We start from the raw sequence: 18,105 nt of genomic DNA, 5'->3' as shown, positions 1-18,105 counted from the left end.
GCCATAAGGGAAGCCCAAGAATACTGGAGTGTGTAGCATATCCCTTCTCCAGGGGATCTTTGACCCAGCCCCAACTTAAAAGAAGTTAACCTGAAAGGCAAGGGGGACTGTACATGCATTTCCAAATTGTTCATATAGCCTATCTCACCACATCACAATGATAGCCTTCTTTCTTCTCCATTGGCTGTCCATCTGTAGAGGTGAGTATTAGTCTTGCAACATAAAAGCAAGGTAACCTGGGAATAAGGTCAGCAGGTAAAAATTTTAACAGGTCACAAAAGCAGGACAACTCTACTTTGGAAAGAGAGAACAGAGAGAAGAGAGAAAGGAGAGAGAATGGATTGTAGATCCTCCTTTAAAGGAAACAAAAATCTTCCACTGAGTTATATCAATGCAGAAATTCACCCAACACTGCATGAATTCTCAAGTTTGATTCTCACTGGCTGATTCTATATCCTTTCAACTAACTTCTCTATCCTATAATTCCATACATGTTAATGAATACTTAAAAGCAAATACCACACAGAGAAAGGGAATGATGATATTCCACGTAAAAATGAAATCACAAACAGACCTGAATTTCAAATATACTGAGTTCTACAGGTATTAGTGGAAATAAAACAATGAATTTACATCTGAGAAAGTCCAATGTAGTATTTAAAAAGAAAACATATTTCAACAGAACTGACAGAGAAGTGAATCACTCTACATTTCATAGACTATATTAGTATCTAGAGATGTTAATGTTTAGTTTAGCAAAGGACTGCCTCTGAGTAAAACAGAAAAACAGTTTAATTTAGATTTTATTTTGTTTGGATTTATGTCAATGGGTGTGGTCACTGGTTTAAAGGAAAACCAGAAGTTTAGCTTTTTTTATAGATAGTATTAACATTTGTCCCAGAAAGACAAATGTTAAAAGACAAATGATAAAAATATCATTTTATGGATGATGATACTTCTATCTCCTAAATTTAAAAAAATGCTTTCTATAATAATTTAAAAAGACAGTGATTGACATAAAAAGGCACAACACATAAAGTTATAGCTACTAATTGGCATGCATTTATTCCCTAGGCAATGTGCTGAAGGTTTTATGTACATTAATTCGATTAATCCTTATGATACTGGAATTCCACAAGGTGGGCATTGTACTTCAAGTTAGCTAAAGACAAAGGAAGTGAGAGTGTCAGTCACTCAGTTATGTCTGACTCTTTGTGACCCCATGGACTGGAGCCCACCAGGCTCCTCTGTCCATGGGATTCTCCAGGCAAGAGTACTAGAGTGGGTAGCCATTCCCTTCTCCAGGGGATCTTCCTAACCCAGGGATCTTCCCAATCCAGGGATTGAACCCAGGTCTCCCGCATTGCAGGCAGGTTCTTTCCAGTTTGAGCCACCAGGGAAGCTCAAAGACAAGGAAACTGAGGCTTAAAGAGGGTATGCAATTTGCCAAGGGTCATAGAACAAAGAAGAGATGGAGCTGGAATTCAAATCCAAGCACATTTTGTTCTTTTCTTTTCCTCTTCATTTTTTTTTCATAATTAAAAAGAATAAAAGCTACAACAAATAACCATATTTGACTTCAGTTCAGTTCAGTCGCTCAGTCATGTCTGACTCTTTGTGACCCCATGAATCGCAGCACGCCAGGCCTCCCTGTCCATCACCAACTCCCGGAGTTCACTCAGACTCATGTCCATCGAGTCAGTGATGCCATCCAGCCATCTCATCCTCTGTCGTCCCCTTCTCCTTCTGCTCCCAATCGCTCCCAGCATCAGAGTCTTTTCCAATGAGTCAACTCTTCTCATGAGGTGGCCAAAGTACTGGAGTTTCAGCTTTAGCATCATTCCTTCCAAAGAAATCCCAGGGATGATCTCCTTCAGAATGGACTGGTTGGATCTCCTTGCAGTCCAAGGGACTCTCAAGAGTCTTCTCCAATACCACAGTTCAAAAGCATCAATTCTTTGGCACTCAGCCTTCTTCACAGTCCAACTCTCACATTCATACATGATCGCTGGAAAAATCATAGCCTTGACTAGATGGACCTTTGTTGGCAAAGTAATGTCTCTGCTTTTCAATATGCTATCTAGGTTGGTCATAACTTTCCTTCCAAGGAATAAGCGTCTTTTCATTTCATGGCTGCAGTCACCATCTGCAGTGATTTTGGAGCCCCCAAAAATAAAGTCTGCCACTGTTTCCGCTGTTTCCCCACCTATTTCCAATGAAGTGATGGGACCAGATGCCATGATCTTCGTTTTCTGAATGTTGAGTTTTAAGCCAACTTTTTCACTCTCCTCTTTCACTTTTATCAAGAGGCTCTTTAGCTCCTCTTCACTTTCTGCCATAAGGGTGGTGTCATCTGCATATCTGAGGTTATTGATATTTCTCCCGGCACTCTTGATTCCAGCTTGTGCTTCTTCCAGCCCAGGGTTTCTCATGATGTACTCTGCATATAAGCTAAATAAGCAGGGTGACAATATACAGCCTTGATGTATTCTTTTTCCTATTTGGAACCAGTCTGTTGTTCCAATTCCAGTTCTAACTGTTGCTTCCTGACCTGCATACAGGTTTCTCAAGAGGCAGGTCAGGTGGTCTGGTATTTCCATCTCTTTCAGAATTTTCCACAGTTTATTGTGATCCACACAGTCAAAGGCTTTGGCATAGTCAATAAAGCAGAAATAGATGTTTTTCTGGAACTCTCGTATTTGACTTACTAGAACATAAATACTAGTTTCAAATATAAGTACTAAGCCAGACTTTGCTGACAAAGGTCTGTATAGTCAAAGCTATGATTTTTCTACTAGTCATGTATGGATGTGAGAGCTGGACCATAAAGAAAGCTGGTCATTGAAGAATTGATGCTTTTGAACTGTGGTGTTGGAAAAGACTCTTGAGAGTCCCTTGAACTGCAAGGAGATCCAACCCGTTAATCCTAAAGAAAATCAATCCTGAATATTCATTGGAAGGCCTGATGCTGAAGCTGAAGTTCCAATACTTTGACCACTTGACACAAAGAGCTGAGTCATTAGAAAAGACTCTGATGCTGGAAAAGATTGAAGGTGGGAAGAGAAGGGGACGACAGAGGATGAGATGACTGGAAGGCATCACTGATTCCATGGGCATGAGTTTGAGCAAGCTCTGAGAGTTGGTGTTGGACAGGGAAGCCTGGAGTGCTGTAGTCCATGGGGTTGCAAAGAGTGGAATACGACTGAGCAACTAAACTGAACTAAGCCAGACATAAGTTACATTATACTAAAAAAAAAAAAAAGAAAAAAGAATACAATAAAATTCATACTCTACAGGCTTATGGAGTCCTTTGAGATCTTCACCTAGAGCACTGTTTCTCAAGACTTTTTTTTTTCATTTTCCCCCTGTTTAATGAGTTTTATTTACAATGTTGTCTTTAATGGGGTGCTTCATGAAATTTTAATGCCACAGATATACTGCATGTCTGTTTATGTACTATATTAATACTTCATAAAAGTAGTACAATTTTTTTTTTTTACTTTTTTGCTTCTGAGAATGAATTTTTGCCCCTTGGCGAGCAGTGAGAATGGCTAATCTAGAGGTTATATCTGTTTATCCCAAATCTTTCAACCCACTAGCTATTACTTAGCATTGCATGGGGTTAGGGTTTTAAAGTTTTAGCTTGAAGTTTTTCAGTGAGTTAAAATGCAAACTCATAGACTATGTTGAGCCATTTATACCTTAATGTGAATAGAAGAACAGAAAGCCAAAATATACAATGGAGAAAAGACAATCCCTTTAAAAAGTGTTGCTGGGAAAACTGGTCAACCACCTGGAAATGAATGAAACTAGAAAACTTTCTAACACCATACACAAAAACAAACTCAAAATGGATTAAAGGTCTAAATGTTAAGACCAGAGTAGAAACTATAAAACTTAGAGGAAAACATAGGCAGAACACTCTCTGATATAAATAACAGCAAGATTCTCTATGACCCACCTCCCAGAATAACGTTGAACTAAACACAAAAATAAACAAACGGGACCTAATTAAACTTAAAACCTTTTGCACACTGCAGGAAGGTGTAAAGCAAGGTGAAAAGGCAGCCTTCAGAATGGGAGAAAATAATAGCAAATGAAACAACTGACAAAGAATTAATCTCCAAAATATACAAGCAGCAGCTCAATACAAGAAAAATAAATGACCCAATCAAAGAATGGGCCAAAGAACTAAACAGACATTTCTCCAAAGAAGACATTCAGATGGCCAACAAACATGAAAAGATGCTCAACATCACTCATTAAAAAAGAAATGCAAATCAAAACCATAATGAGGTACCATCTCACGCAGGTCAGAATGGCCACCATCAAAAAGTCTACAAACAATAAATGTTGGAGAGGATGTGGAGAAAAGGGAACCCTCCTACAATGCTGGTGGGAATGCAAACTGGTACAGCCACTATGGAGAACAGTGTGGAGATTCCTTAAAAAACTTGAAATAGACTGCCATACAACCCAGTAATTCCACTGCTGGGCATACACACTGAGGAAGCCAGAATTGAAAGAGACACATGTACCCCAATGTTCATCGCAGCACGGTTTACAATAGCCAGGACATGGAAGCAACCTAGATGTCCACCAGCAGATGAATGGATAAGGAAGTTGTGGTAAATATACACAATGGAATATTACTCAGCTATAAAAAAGAACACATTTGAGTCAGTTCTAATGAGGTGGATGAAACTGAAGCCTATTATACAGAGTGAAGTAAGCCAGAAAGAGAAACAGCAATGCAGTATATCAACACATATATATGGAATTTAGAAAGACAGTAATGATGACCCTACATGCAAGACAGCAAAAGAGACACAGATGTAAAGAAGAGACTTTTGGACTATGTGGGAAAAGGCAAGGGTGGGACGATATGAGAGAATAGCATTGAAACATGTATATTACTGTATGTAAAATGGATGACCAGTGCAAGTTCGAGTCATGAAGCAGGGCACTCAAAGCTGATGGCTCTGGGACAAACCAAAGGGATGGGGTAGGGAGGGTTGTGGGTGGGGAGTTCAGGATGGGGGGACACCTGTACACCCGTGGCTGATTCATGTCAATGCATGGTGAAAACCACCACCATATTGGAAAGTAATTAGCCTCCAAGTAAAAAAAAAAATTAAAAAAAAAAAAGAAAAGCAGAAAGCCAGTCTGATAGGTGAATGTAAGGGTCCTCCCTTACTGGAGCAGGGGGCGGGGGTGGGGAGTCGGGGAGAGGAGGGGAGACAGAGAGCCTCTGGTGCCAGAATGCCTGTGTCACCACTGAGCTTCAGTGCAGTCCTGTTGAACATGTTGATGTGAAGTAAGGACTGTAAGGAGAGATGCGAGCTTCCATTCATCATGAACAAGAAATCTTAGTCATAGCCACCTTAGTGACCGTCACCTTATTGATTAATGTGTAAACATTAGGTTTCCTGCCTGACAAGAATTTTCTCTTTGGTCCCATTCAGGCCTGTTTGCATATTCCCAACTGCTACGTGGCCAGGAACAAGACAGTTTGTGTAACGTTCCAAAGAAACCTCTTGACACCATGGCTCATTTTAACCCAGGTATGAATAGCAGACAGAGATGAATTCACAAATACTTCTTTCACATGCACTGTCAAATATAACTTTTCACTCCCAGAGGCCAAAATGGTCTTAACCATTGAAGTAATTATAGCTCACAACTATAATTTAGAGTGAGTTCTGGTTGACTCTACATTCACACAGGAAAATAATTCACTCGTCTTGTTGGAACACTGCAGTAAATAACCATATAAAACCTATATAGTTTCAGCAACTCTAGACAGTATGGTGAATCTAAATAGAAATCAATGGTTGATAATTTAATAAGACAACAATAATAATTATCTACCATTTATTGGTTGCCAACTTAAATGCTAAAATGCTATACTCGATCCTTTATAAATACTACCGATTTAATTCCTCCAGCAATCCTATGAGATAAACATTTGTATTGTCATTTTCAGAGGAAATGAGTTCAGAAAGGATGGATGATTTTCCTTGAACCACTTACCAAGTGAGGGAAGAAGTCAAACTTCTGCCATCTGAAGCTCATGCTTTGCTACTTTAGCCACAGTGAAATTATCTCAGTGAAATGACAGAAAGATTCATGTCTGCAAACTTAATATCCAATCAAATGGAGGAATCTTGGGCAAGTGAAGAGGTAATAAATATGCTGTATAGTATGTTTTGAGATTTTGCATGTGAGAAGCCACTCGTGCAGATGATTTCAAATGAAGTATCATTTTTTAAAAAATAAATGTCTTTAAGACAGGTATTGGTTAGAATTTTCTGACTTTGAGGGTTGTAAAACATATACTTGTGTATATGTTTACCCTTGTAAATGACAAACAAAATGGCGGCTATTTCACAGGAGCACAGGTACACTTCCCAGAGGCTGGGACTATTGTCCTAAATTGTCTGTATCACCCATTCCCTATTCATGGCATTGGACCTTATGATTTGAAAGGACTGGCCATGTGAAAGGATGGTCCTTGTTTAAAATTTTCAGCATACTTTACATTTTGTATTAGAGTCTCTGACAAGACAGGCTAATGAAAACTAGGAAGGCAGAAGTGGAATTGCAAAAAAATAGTCAGGCTCTAAGAAATCATTTTATGGAGGAGGATACACAGTGGTTAGGAGCCATGTTAATGAGCCAGAACTCAAACTTAGGTCTCCTAATTCCTAGACCAGTAATTTTTCATAACAGTACACCGTTACCAAGTAGGATAATAAATAGGCTTGAAATTATAGCAAAAATTGACCTAAATATACATCATCAATTATAAGCTTCTCCATGCAGACTGACCTAATTAAATATCTTAAACACATGGACAACAAAGGAGAAATATAATTTATCTTTTAAACTACTAACATGATTATGCTTACTATGTACCAAATGGATAATCAAACATCCCTATATAGTGATAGTATGAGTAGCTCCAAAATAAAGGCTGAAATTGTTCTCACATGTGAAGTAATGTGTGCAACTGGTCAAAGTATAACCACTGCAATAAAAGATGTTTTCACTTAATTTCCTGGAGATTTCAGATGTTTGTTTAGCCTTTATTAACTGGAAAATTCCTCTACTCATTGTACACTTACTGACATATTCTATTAGGAAAATGTTTGTTTTCCAAAGAAATAATCCAAGCCACAAAATTCAGCCAGTATTTCACAATATTAACTTGACAATAAAGTATTTTATCAATAAAACATTTTTTAAATGTTTATGTAGCCACCAATGAAATTCTTACTAATTTAGAGTTTAGAAATTCTTACTAACTTAATTATGCTCCTCTGAGAAAGCTTCCTATATCAGATCTTTGGAAGATTTTACTAGATTTCCCTTAAGACTAATGCATGCAAATGCTATATTTTAAAATACACTGTATAAGATATAATTATGAACATTACTAAACAGATGCAGCATACAAACTTTACCTTTTCAATGTTCTATTACTTAAAACTAATTTTATAGCTGAGAATCTAGGCATTTTCTATATATTTTAAACATTAATAAAACAATCATGTAGAATCATCCCTTTCTAGAAGACTCATCATAGCATTTTAACAACACATGGAAGTCCAGTATGTTTTTAAACCAGAAGTCATGTTAGCACTTAGTTCATGAAGACTCTGTTGTCTATAACAACTACTGATTAAACCCCCAAATGTTGTGCTTATCTTAATAGAAGCAAAAACATACAGTTACATGAGTCATGAGTGCCTCCTTAACTTAGACACACATTTACAACACTATTCTAAATTGCCAAACCTCATCATCCCAAATCCTAGGATGACAGATAATACTAATCATGGCATTGCTCAGCACTGTATGAAATCTGTACCAATCTGGAAAATTACAGCTAAAACCAAGTATACTTCCATATGTATTGCCTATCACTTTCAAACAAAAACACCATTTGTAAGTCTTGTTACTTACCTAGAAGCATGTTTCTCAGCAGTAGTCAATTCAGCCAGTCTGCAAACTCTGTATAATAAAGGTATCAGGAGCTGAGAAGTATGCTAATCTGCCACAGGTTTTATTACAGTGAGAGTGGGAGCCCTCACAAACTCTTCCTTGTATCCTAAGCCTGCTGGAGTACTGGACTGACTCCACTCACTCGCTGTGGACCTTGGTGGAAACTAACAAACAATGCAGAGACTGTCAGTAGATGCTGCGTCCTCAGCCCACAGAGCCAAAAAAAATTATGGAAAAGTAGGTTATTTCACTGGGTTGGAGATATAAATTTTGAATTGATCATGCTATTTCTTTAAAATTCCGAGGAGCATTTTCTACTAAATTAACAAATAAAACAAGTGAAACTCATGCAAACAAGCTTATAAAATCATATTTAAAAAATCAAACTACCCAATTTTCCCCCAATGCTTTTTTTTTTTTAATTTAAAATACATTTAACTCTAAACTAAAAAGAAATTCTGCGGCAAAATAAGCTCTGTATAATATACATGTTTTTAGGGAAGACTGTATATTAAAATTATATCACTCATCAAGAATCAGAGAATGCAAATATTTTTATTATTTGGTGTTATGAGCTTGAGCCTCCAATGAGATTTCAGTTTCACAAAAGATTGTTTGTTTGATTCCAATACAAAGGTAATTATTTCTGAAATAGGTTTCTCTTGAGAGAACAAACCTTACAGTTTTAAAGCAATAAGGATATTGCAGTGCATATTTAACAAAGGAATATCTCATTTCTTTGTATGTTTCTACTGGCTGTGAATTAACAATTTAAAAGCAGAAAAATCTATCTGACCTCAAAAGAAGAATACATTGCACTCCAGCTAACACTAAAGCCAGTAAGTTGAATGTGATTTCTGAGACTATGTTTTTTGAAGTAGAAAATAAAATGATACATCCAAATATTACACATTTTAGCAATTATTTTTAAATTATCCTGCAGCAGATATTTCTTTTTACATATTATAATGACAGTGGACAGAAATTAAACTATGTATACCTTCCTGGGATCCAGATCCTTGAGCAGTAAAGTTTTCCTGGTATTCATTCATGTTTCTGTATTTCCCTATTAAAGATAATTTTGGGATTCAACTTTTACATGATCAGCTACTTTTATTTTGATTAAAATAGGCTGAAAAGTTTAAGAAAAATGAGTGTCTGAGAAAGAGGTAAATGGGAAACAAAGCTAGGAATAAAGAGAACAAAAGGAGAGGTGGTCAAGGATGATGATGATACAACAGACTAACATCTGGGGTTCTTCGGTCATTGTAGAATGTAGGCCTTGCATATATCAAATATATATATTTGGATGTAGTGACCTGAAGGATTATGCATATTAATTCCCATAGGGGGTAAACTAAGTTTCAAGAGGGACAGGTGTATGCATGTGTGTATGTTTATACTAATAAACGTTTTTCTATAAATGTGGAAGGAAGACTCTCTCCCTGCCCTTGAGACTCCATTCACTTTTACCGAGTGGCTGTCACGCTTGAGCGACACCAGAATTCCCTGAAGGGCTTGTTAAAACAGACTGCTGGGCCCAAGCCCTAGAGTTTCTGATTCAGTCTGTCTAGGGTGGGGCCTGAGAATTTATATTATAGCACATTCTCAGGCGAGGCTGAAGTTTCTGGTCCTGGGACCACACTTTGAGAACCATTGCTTTAGCTCATTATGTTATCCTATAATCTAGCATGAAGACATTTCCAGTGTGAATTGCTTATTACTATATTACATAGATTCCAAGGGCTTATTCACCCGCACATTTTCACAGCTCTGAATCAGGATGTGTCTATAATTAATCACAACTTACAGAAGCTATGCAGAGGGCAGCGCCCACAACACTCAGTGTCAGTGTCTGCATGGACTTGGTCACAGCTGTTCATATTGTCTCTTCAGTTGAGTGATATCATTTTTGAATGATATCAAATGTTGAGTTTGCCATTTAAAAATAATTTTTTTAAACCAATGCTTTAAAAAGCACACTATAATTTTAAAAATAAGTCACTGCATACAAAGATGAAATACAAACAGGTGTGGTGTGTGTATTTGTTGTTGGTGAAGCAGATGTTAATTACTGGAGAAATGACAGCAACTTCAGACTTTCTTGGAAAGTAGCATTTATTCCATTAGAGGATATAAGAATGGTAATCACTAGTGGAAGAAACTATGGTACATGTGAAGTTTTGCCTATCACAGGCCCAGAAATGCAGCTGAAGCTAGACGGAATCACCAAATCCCTCTGAACAGAAATTTAAATGTGATTTGCTAGTGTGAATAATTCACAGGTACAGAGGGAATCTCTTTAAAACTCTGCATCATAGTTTATTTACAGTTGCTGTTGCTGGGGGCTCCCGTGGGACCAAGCTATGGAAGCTGATCCTCTCAGATGAGCTGAAGCCGGCTCACCAAAAGAGGGAGCGGCCCTCCTTGAGCCCAGTCTCTGACACAGGGCTGTCTCCCTCTAAAAGGACCCGCCAGTGCTCTAAGTCAGATGCCACCACCAGCATAAATCTCAGCAGCAACCTGAAACGAACAGCCAGCCACCCTAAAGTGGAGAATGAGGATAAGGAGCTCTCCTCCAGCATCGAGAGTATTGATAATTCATTCAGTTCCCCCATCAGACTGGCTCCTGAGCGAGAATTCATCAAGTTCCTGATGGTGACTGGCAAGTGGAGGGCCACGCTCCCCACCAAGGAGCAGAAGACACAGCGGAGGATCTCAGAGCTCTCCCTGCTCAACCACAAGCTCCCCGCTGGAGTCTGGCTGCCCACTGCTGGCTTTGACCACCACATGGTCTGCATGCCCCACACCCAGGCTGTCGTCCTCAACTCTAAGGACAAGGCTCCCCACCTGATCTATGTGGAGGTCCTCGAATGTGAAAACTTCGACACCACAGATCTAGGGTCCCCGCCCAGATCCCCGAGAACCGAATTCGGAGCACCCAATCTGTAGAGAACCTGCCCAAATGCGGCATCACCCACGAGCAGCGGGCAGGCAGCTTCAGCATTGTGCCCAACTATGACAGCGATGATGAGGCCTGGCCGGTGGATGACATAGGTGAGCTGCAGGTGGGGCTCCCTGAAGTGCACACCAACAGCTCTGACAACATCTCCCAGTTCTCCATGGACAGCATCACCAGCCAGGAAAGCAAGGAGTCTGTGTTCATTGCAGCAGGTAACATCTGACAGCGCCTTTGGGAGCAGTTGGCTCACACCCCCACAGCCTTCAAACGAGACCCAGAAGACCCTTCTGCAGTTGCTCTCAAAGAGCCCTGGCAGGAGAAAGCGTGGTGCCTTAGAGAGGGTTCCCCCTATGGCCTTCTCCCCAGCTGGAGGCTCCTGTCAGTCATTGTCAAGTGTGGGGATGACCTTTGGCAGGAGCTGTTGGCCTTCCAGGTGTTAAAAGCAACCGCAGTCCATTTGGGAACAGGAGCGAGTAGCCCTGTAGATCAAGCCATATAAGACTCTCGTGATTTTGGCTGACAGCAGCATGATTGAACCAGTGGTCAACAACGCTGTATCCATACACCAGGTGAAGAAGCAGTCACAGCTCTCCCTGCTCGATTACTTCCTCCAGGAGCATGGCAGTTACACCACAGAGGCATTCCTCAGATCCCAGCGCAATTCTGTGCAGAGTTGGACTGGCTACTGCTTGGTCTGCTACCTGCTGCAGGTCAAGGACAGACACAATGGAACATCCTGTTGGATGCAGAAGGCCACATCATCCACGTCGACTTTGGCTTCATCCTATCCAGGCTCACTCTGAAACCTGGGCTTTGAGACATTGGCCTTTAAGCTGACCACAGAGTTTGTGGATGTGATGGGCGGCCTGGATGGCAACATGTTCAACTATTACAAGATGTTGATGCTGCAGGGGCTGATCAAAGCTCGGAAATAAAGGGCTAAGGTGGTGCAGGTAGTAGAGATCATGCAGCAAGGTTCTCAGCTTCCTTGCTTCCATGGCTCCAGCACCATCTGCAACCTCAAGGAGAGGTTCCACGTGAGCATGACTGAGGAGCAGCTCCAGCTGCTGGTGGAGCAGATGCTGGACGGCGGCATGCGGTCTATTACCACCAAACTCTATGAAGGCTTCCAGTGCCTCACCAACGGCATCATGTGACACCCTCCTCCTCAGGCTCCAGCGCAAATAGGGGTGGGGGTTCAGGGGACCCTCCCTGGGAAGGCCCTTGGAGAAACCCTAAGCCAGGAAGGCCCACCCACCCGGCCATCCACAAAGGGAAACAGAAGGCAAAACATACAAAGGCTCATGTGGTAACCCTAGAGCTTGCCAGGGCGGGTGGGGAGAGCCAGCTATGGGGTCCAGACTGACTGGGGCTTCCTTGCCGCCACCCCAGCTGTGTCAGTATTACCACCTGATGGACTCCAGGACTCACTGCCCTAGAGGGGACAGAAGTGATAAATGTGGGGGACGCTGGGGCCTCGCTTCTCCCCACCAGGGTCCGAGAGGATCTTTCCACAGGCCATCTCTGCATGTAATCTGGGTCCCAGGAAGGAGAAGAGCGTAGGTTCTTGGTACTTAGGACTTGATCCTGTGGCTGGCCTTTGGCCATGCTGCTGCCTGACTGTCCCCTCCCAGGGACTGAGCCCTAGTCCGAGTTCCCCTGGGTAGGTGGGCTTTGGCATAGGGTCCTGCACTTGCTGAGGTCCCCCATCCCAGAAGTGAGGAAGGGAATGATCATGGCCCCTCTAGTCTGAGGGTACTGGCCTAGCCTCGGGGAATTCCTTGTCCTGATCCCTTCCCCACACCCAGGGAGATAGCTCTCAATTTTTTATTTTTAATTTTTGTTTGAAATAAAGTCCTTAGTTATTAAAAAAATTTTTTTTTCTTTCCTAGTGATACGTAAAGTAATGATGTGAATGGACAATCTAGACTTCTGTGGTGGTCCAGTAGGTAAGACTCCATGCTTCCACTGCAGGAGACACAGGTTCCATTTGCAGTTGGGGGAAATTCCACATGCCAAGGAGTACAGTCAAAAAAAAATTAAGAAAATCTGAGGTTTGATAACATGTGATATTATTTGGAAATAAAACAATTACTCTTGGGAGAAGCTATTTACAAATTAATGAATAATAAGTTGATTTAAAGCAGGTTTTTGTTGTTGTTATTCAAAATGTGGTGTGGAAAAACCTAAAGAACCACCCAGGATGTCTGCTAAAAACACATATATCTGGGACTACCAGAGATCCACTGACTCAAATATCTTTGGTCTGAAGACTGACCATTTCACCTCTAAGTAAATAGCAATTTAATAAGAATAGCAATACTGGAGGACTCTTAAATGTTTGTGGTAATAATGTATTTCTGAAAAGCAAGCAAGCTACCTTTGATTCCAAATCAATTACAATAAACCTTGGGTATTGCCTAAATGAGTAAAGCTACGTATGGATGCCTCTGTGACAGTTTATCCCCACAGGAACTTTTAAAAACTGAAATACCAAACTGCATATGTATCTCAATGGCCCTTTGTGAAGGCAGAAGAGAAAAAGCCAGAAACAAAGGTGCATGCTCATCTGACCAGACACAAAGCAAGTAATGCTTGATAGGAGGGCATGATACTAAGAAGGATAAATACACAGCAGCACCACATCTCCAATAAGACTCCAACCTCTGGCCCAGTACTGAGTGGGGTCTCTATATAAGCCTCCAGTGGTGTGAAGCATTTGAAAGAAATGATAAAATAACCAGGATGAAACTGACCAGCTGTTATGTTGGCAGTTTTAAAGCTGGTCACTAGTTGTAAAACTAGTCACTGTAAAGTGACCAGTTGTAAAGGTAGTGGAGGTGATGGAATCCCAGTTGAGCTATATCAAATTCTAATGCTGTGAAAGTGCTGCACTCAATATGCCAGCAAATTTGGAAAACTCAGCAATGGTCTCAGGACTGGAAAAGGTCAGTTTTCATTCTAATCTCAAAAAAAGGCAATGCCAAAGAATGTTCAAACTACTGTACAATTGCACTAATCTCACATGCTAATAAAGTAAAGCTCAAAATTCTCCAAGTCAGGCTTCAGTAGTTCATGAACAGAGAACTCCAGATGTTTAAGCTGGATTAAGAGAAGGCAGAGGAGCCAGAGATCAATTTGCCAACATCCGATAGATCATTGAAAAAGCAAGAGAGTTCAGAAAAAATGTCTATTTCTGATTTATTGATTGGCCAAAGCCTTTGTGTGGATCACAAAAAACTGGAAAATTCTTAAAGAGATGGGAATACCAGACCACCTTACCTGCCTCCTAAGAAATCTGTATGCAGGTCAAGAAGCAACAGTTAGAGCCTGACATGGAACAATAGACTGGTTCCAAATTGGGAAGGATACATCAAGGATGTATGTTGTCACCCTGCTTATTTAACTTATATGCAGAGTACATCATGTGAAATGCCAGGCTGGATGAAGCACAAGCTGGAATCAAGATTGCTGGGAGAAATATTAATAACCTCAGATATTCAGATACCACCTTTACAGCAGAAAGCAAAGAGGAACTAAAGAGCCTCTTGATGGTGAAACATGAGAGTGAAAAAGTTGGCTTAAAACTCAACATTCAGAAAACTAAGGTCATGGCACCTGGTCCCATCACTTCATGGCAAATAGATGGGGAAACAATGGAAATGGTGAGAGACTTTATTTTGGGGGGCTCCAAAATCACTGCAGACGGTGACTATAGCCATGAAATTAAAAGACGCTTGCTCCTTGGAAGAAAAGTTAGGACCAACCTAGACAGCATATTAAAAAGCAGAGACATTACTTTGCCGACAAAGGTCCGTCTAGTCAAAGCTGTGGTTTTTCCGGTAGTTATGTATGGATGTGAGAGTTTGACTATAAAGAAAGCTGAGCACTGAAGAAAAGATGTTTTTGAACTGTGTTGTTGGAGAAGACTCGAGAGGCCCTTGGACTGCAAGAAGATCCAACCAGTCCATCCTAAAGAAATCAGTCCTGAACAGTCATTGGAAGGACTGATGCTGAGGCTGAAAGTCCAATATTTTGGCCACCTTATACAAAGAACTGACTCATTGCAGAAGACCCTGATGCTGGGAAAGGTTTAAGACAGGAGGAGAAGGGGACCACAGAGGATGAGATGGTTGGATGGCATCACCGACTTGATGGACATGAGTTTGCGCAAGCTCCAGGAGTTGGTGATGGACAGGGAGGCCTGTCATGCTGCCGTCCATGCAGTCACAATGAGTTGGACACGACTGAGCAACTGAACTGAACTGAACTGAAAGTTGCCCAATATCAGTGAGTCTGTTTCCTTAATAAAAGAATAAAGGTATGGTTAGAATAGATTTCTATGGTCCATCCTAGCTCTAAAATTACATAACATTCAAAAGCATTTAAAAGGGTGTGGCTCTTTCATAGTTTTATTAGGAAAAAACCTTATAAAAGTGAATGACTGATAAACCCAAGATAAAAGACATTTGTGATGGTTTGAATTATGTCTCTTCCCAGTCCTCCATTCATATTTGAAGATACTAATGCCCAGTTTCTCAAAATGTGATCTTGTTTGGAGGAAGATTCTTTCCAGAGGTAATCAAGTTAAGATGAGGTTGCTAGGGTGGGCGTTCATCCAATATGTCAGGTGTATTTATAAAAACCGAGAAATTTGGATGCAGACTGGTACGGAGAGAGACTTTGTAGAGACACAGGGGACAGACAGCCGTCTGCCAGCCAAGGAGAGGCGCCTGAAACAGATACTTTCCTCTGAGCTCTCAGAAGGGAACCCACCCTTCTGACACCTTGAATTCAGAATTCTAGCCTCAAAGACTGTGACAGGATAAATTTTTGTTGTTTAAGCCATCTAGTCTGTAGTACTTTATTACAGCAGGTTTAGCAAAACAAATTGGCAGTGTTACTAGGTCCTTGTTACTAGGTACTCAGCATGTTACCTGTTACTAGGTACTTAGCATGCTAAGTACATGCTAACTTTTCAGAAGTCTGAGTAGTAGTTGGGGTACTATTTTTGAAAGTTAGAACTCAGATGTTTTATATTTGTTCTTGTTTAATGTTTCTTTAATCAGGTTGGTTGTGCATTTGTCTATTTAAGTAGATTTTAAGTAGCTGTTTCATCTTTTTTTATATATACTTGCTTTACTCTATTCCACTAATATTTGCTTCTGTTTTTATTAATGTCTGCTTCCTAACATCTTTTGACTAATTTTGATACATGTTTTCTAGGTTTTAAGATGTATACATGCCTCATTTATTTTCATTTTGGTTTTTTAATATGAAGTCCCATTTAGGAGTACGATTTTTAATATTTTCCCTTCCATTAACTTTTAGATAATCTGTCACTTTTAGTTTAGATTTTTCTCTTCTCTCTTTACTTGATGGTTAACAGGACCGAGAGATAGAAATAACATGTTATCTTTTATTCTAGCTTCATTATTAATTAATTTAGCTTGGCCTTGGGCCAGTCACTCACCTCCCATGGGCTTCTGTGATATTGCCTGTGTGAGAATCAAACCAACTAAATATGATAATATTTGAGACCATAAATTGCTATACAAATTTAAGTCATTTAAGTCAATGTTTTAATTATTTTTGACCAACTCACTATTCACAAAGAAATTAGGATAACCCTGGGGATATCAGAATTGCTTAACTTTATAGTTTTAACTTCATTTCTGCTTGTGGTATTAGTAATCATCTCTCAAATTGCCTGTAAGTTTATAATTTTATGGTAAAATAGCAAGAATTCACCTACTAGCTCAGTTTTATTTATTTTTTTATATATTAGTTGATGAAGTTATTTGAAGGAGAGAAACCATTTTAAAAACTCACCTCTTGAAATAATCTGTCATTATCATTTAAGAGTGGGAACAAAACGAACTAGCATTATCTAAATTCAGTTATGTGTCAAGCACTTTTTTAGGTGTTTTGCATTCAATTCTTTTAACAACCATTGCACAGATGAGGATACTAGGAAAGCATAAGCAACTGCCCAAAGTTATAAACCTTCTGATCCAGCCCTTCCCGGCTCCCTCCCTATAAAATGAGTCTATAAAGATAGCAGGGTTAAAGTTTTTCTCTAACAATTTTCAGAGAATGTAAATTAGTTCTTTTTTAAAATTGAAAATATAAATCATGATTAAATAAAAGTAAATGTGGTTTTAAAAGGCAGTGGTCCTTTTGTTTCTCTTTGAATCTTTTTTTCTTCAGAAGAGACTTTTATTTTTCCTTTTTGTTTCCTTTAGGGGAGAATGAAAGTATCTGAAAGCAATCATTTACTTTGAACTACACCATTACTTCAGAATTTTCTATCAGGCTAAATATTAAGTTCATCTTATGTATTAATTCAAGAGTTCTTATATGTAGTATCTAAAATACATGTAGAATTCTTCAGTAGCATTCATTTGTAATATTTAGTTTTTTGCTTAAAACTACCTAAAGGCATTAACTACTATTATTTCTGATGAAATTATACTTAACTGAGGAAAAATTGTAGCCTAATCAGCTTTGCAATTTTCTACAAGTACAGTTCTCTGTAGATGAAAGATCATTACTACAAACTAGACTGGCACTGCTTTGAAAAGAGTGAACATTTACAGAATTATATGAGTTCTGAGTATCAGAATCCAGAATGTTCCCAGAAAAGAGAAATAGAGAATAAGAAGAAATGATTAAAATTGCTGTATTAATGAAGATGTTCATTACATTATATATAATCACAAACATATAGAAACAGTCTTAAAGCTCAATAGCAGAGGAATGGTTATGTTGATAGTGTGAAATATTACAAAATATATTCAGTGACATAGGAAAATGTTCACTATATAACAAGTGGGAGAAAATATGTAGAACTGGATGTACAGTAGATGTCACACATGTAAATAAAAAAGCATATTGCACATGCATATGAATGTTTATGTGCATATCTATAGAAACACATCTAGAAGAAAATACCCCAAAATATGTTAAATACTGCAGGTTTATTGAAAATTTTACTTTTTTTTTTTTCTGTATTGTTACATTTTTGTACTAAACTGAAAGAAGAAAAAAAAAAAAACCTTCATCTTAAACATTACAGTGGGAGGGATTTCACTACAAAAGAGAAAATGTATATAATTTCTAAAAATAGGGAGGCA

The 18,105-nt window shown here is 39.3% G+C and overlaps 1 protein-coding gene and 1 pseudogene across 4 annotated transcripts in view; one reads left to right on the top strand and one right to left on the bottom strand.

Moving 5' to 3' along the window:
* The window catches only part of LOC102401179, a 122,026-nt pseudogene extending 109,900 nt beyond the window's left edge, over nucleotides 1–12,126 (top strand).
* The window catches only part of ZNF385B (zinc finger protein 385B), a 488,263-nt gene that overhangs the window by 224,644 nt on the left and 245,514 nt on the right, over nucleotides 1–18,105 (bottom strand). The gene's annotated exons all lie outside the window — the stretch shown is intronic.

This window comes from Bubalus bubalis, chromosome 2 (assembly GCF_019923935.1).
Source record: "Bubalus bubalis isolate 160015118507 breed Murrah chromosome 2, NDDB_SH_1, whole genome shotgun sequence".
Lineage (NCBI taxonomy): Eukaryota > Metazoa > Chordata > Mammalia > Artiodactyla > Bovidae > Bubalus > Bubalus bubalis.
This window is presented reverse-complemented; position numbering and strand designations above follow the sequence as displayed.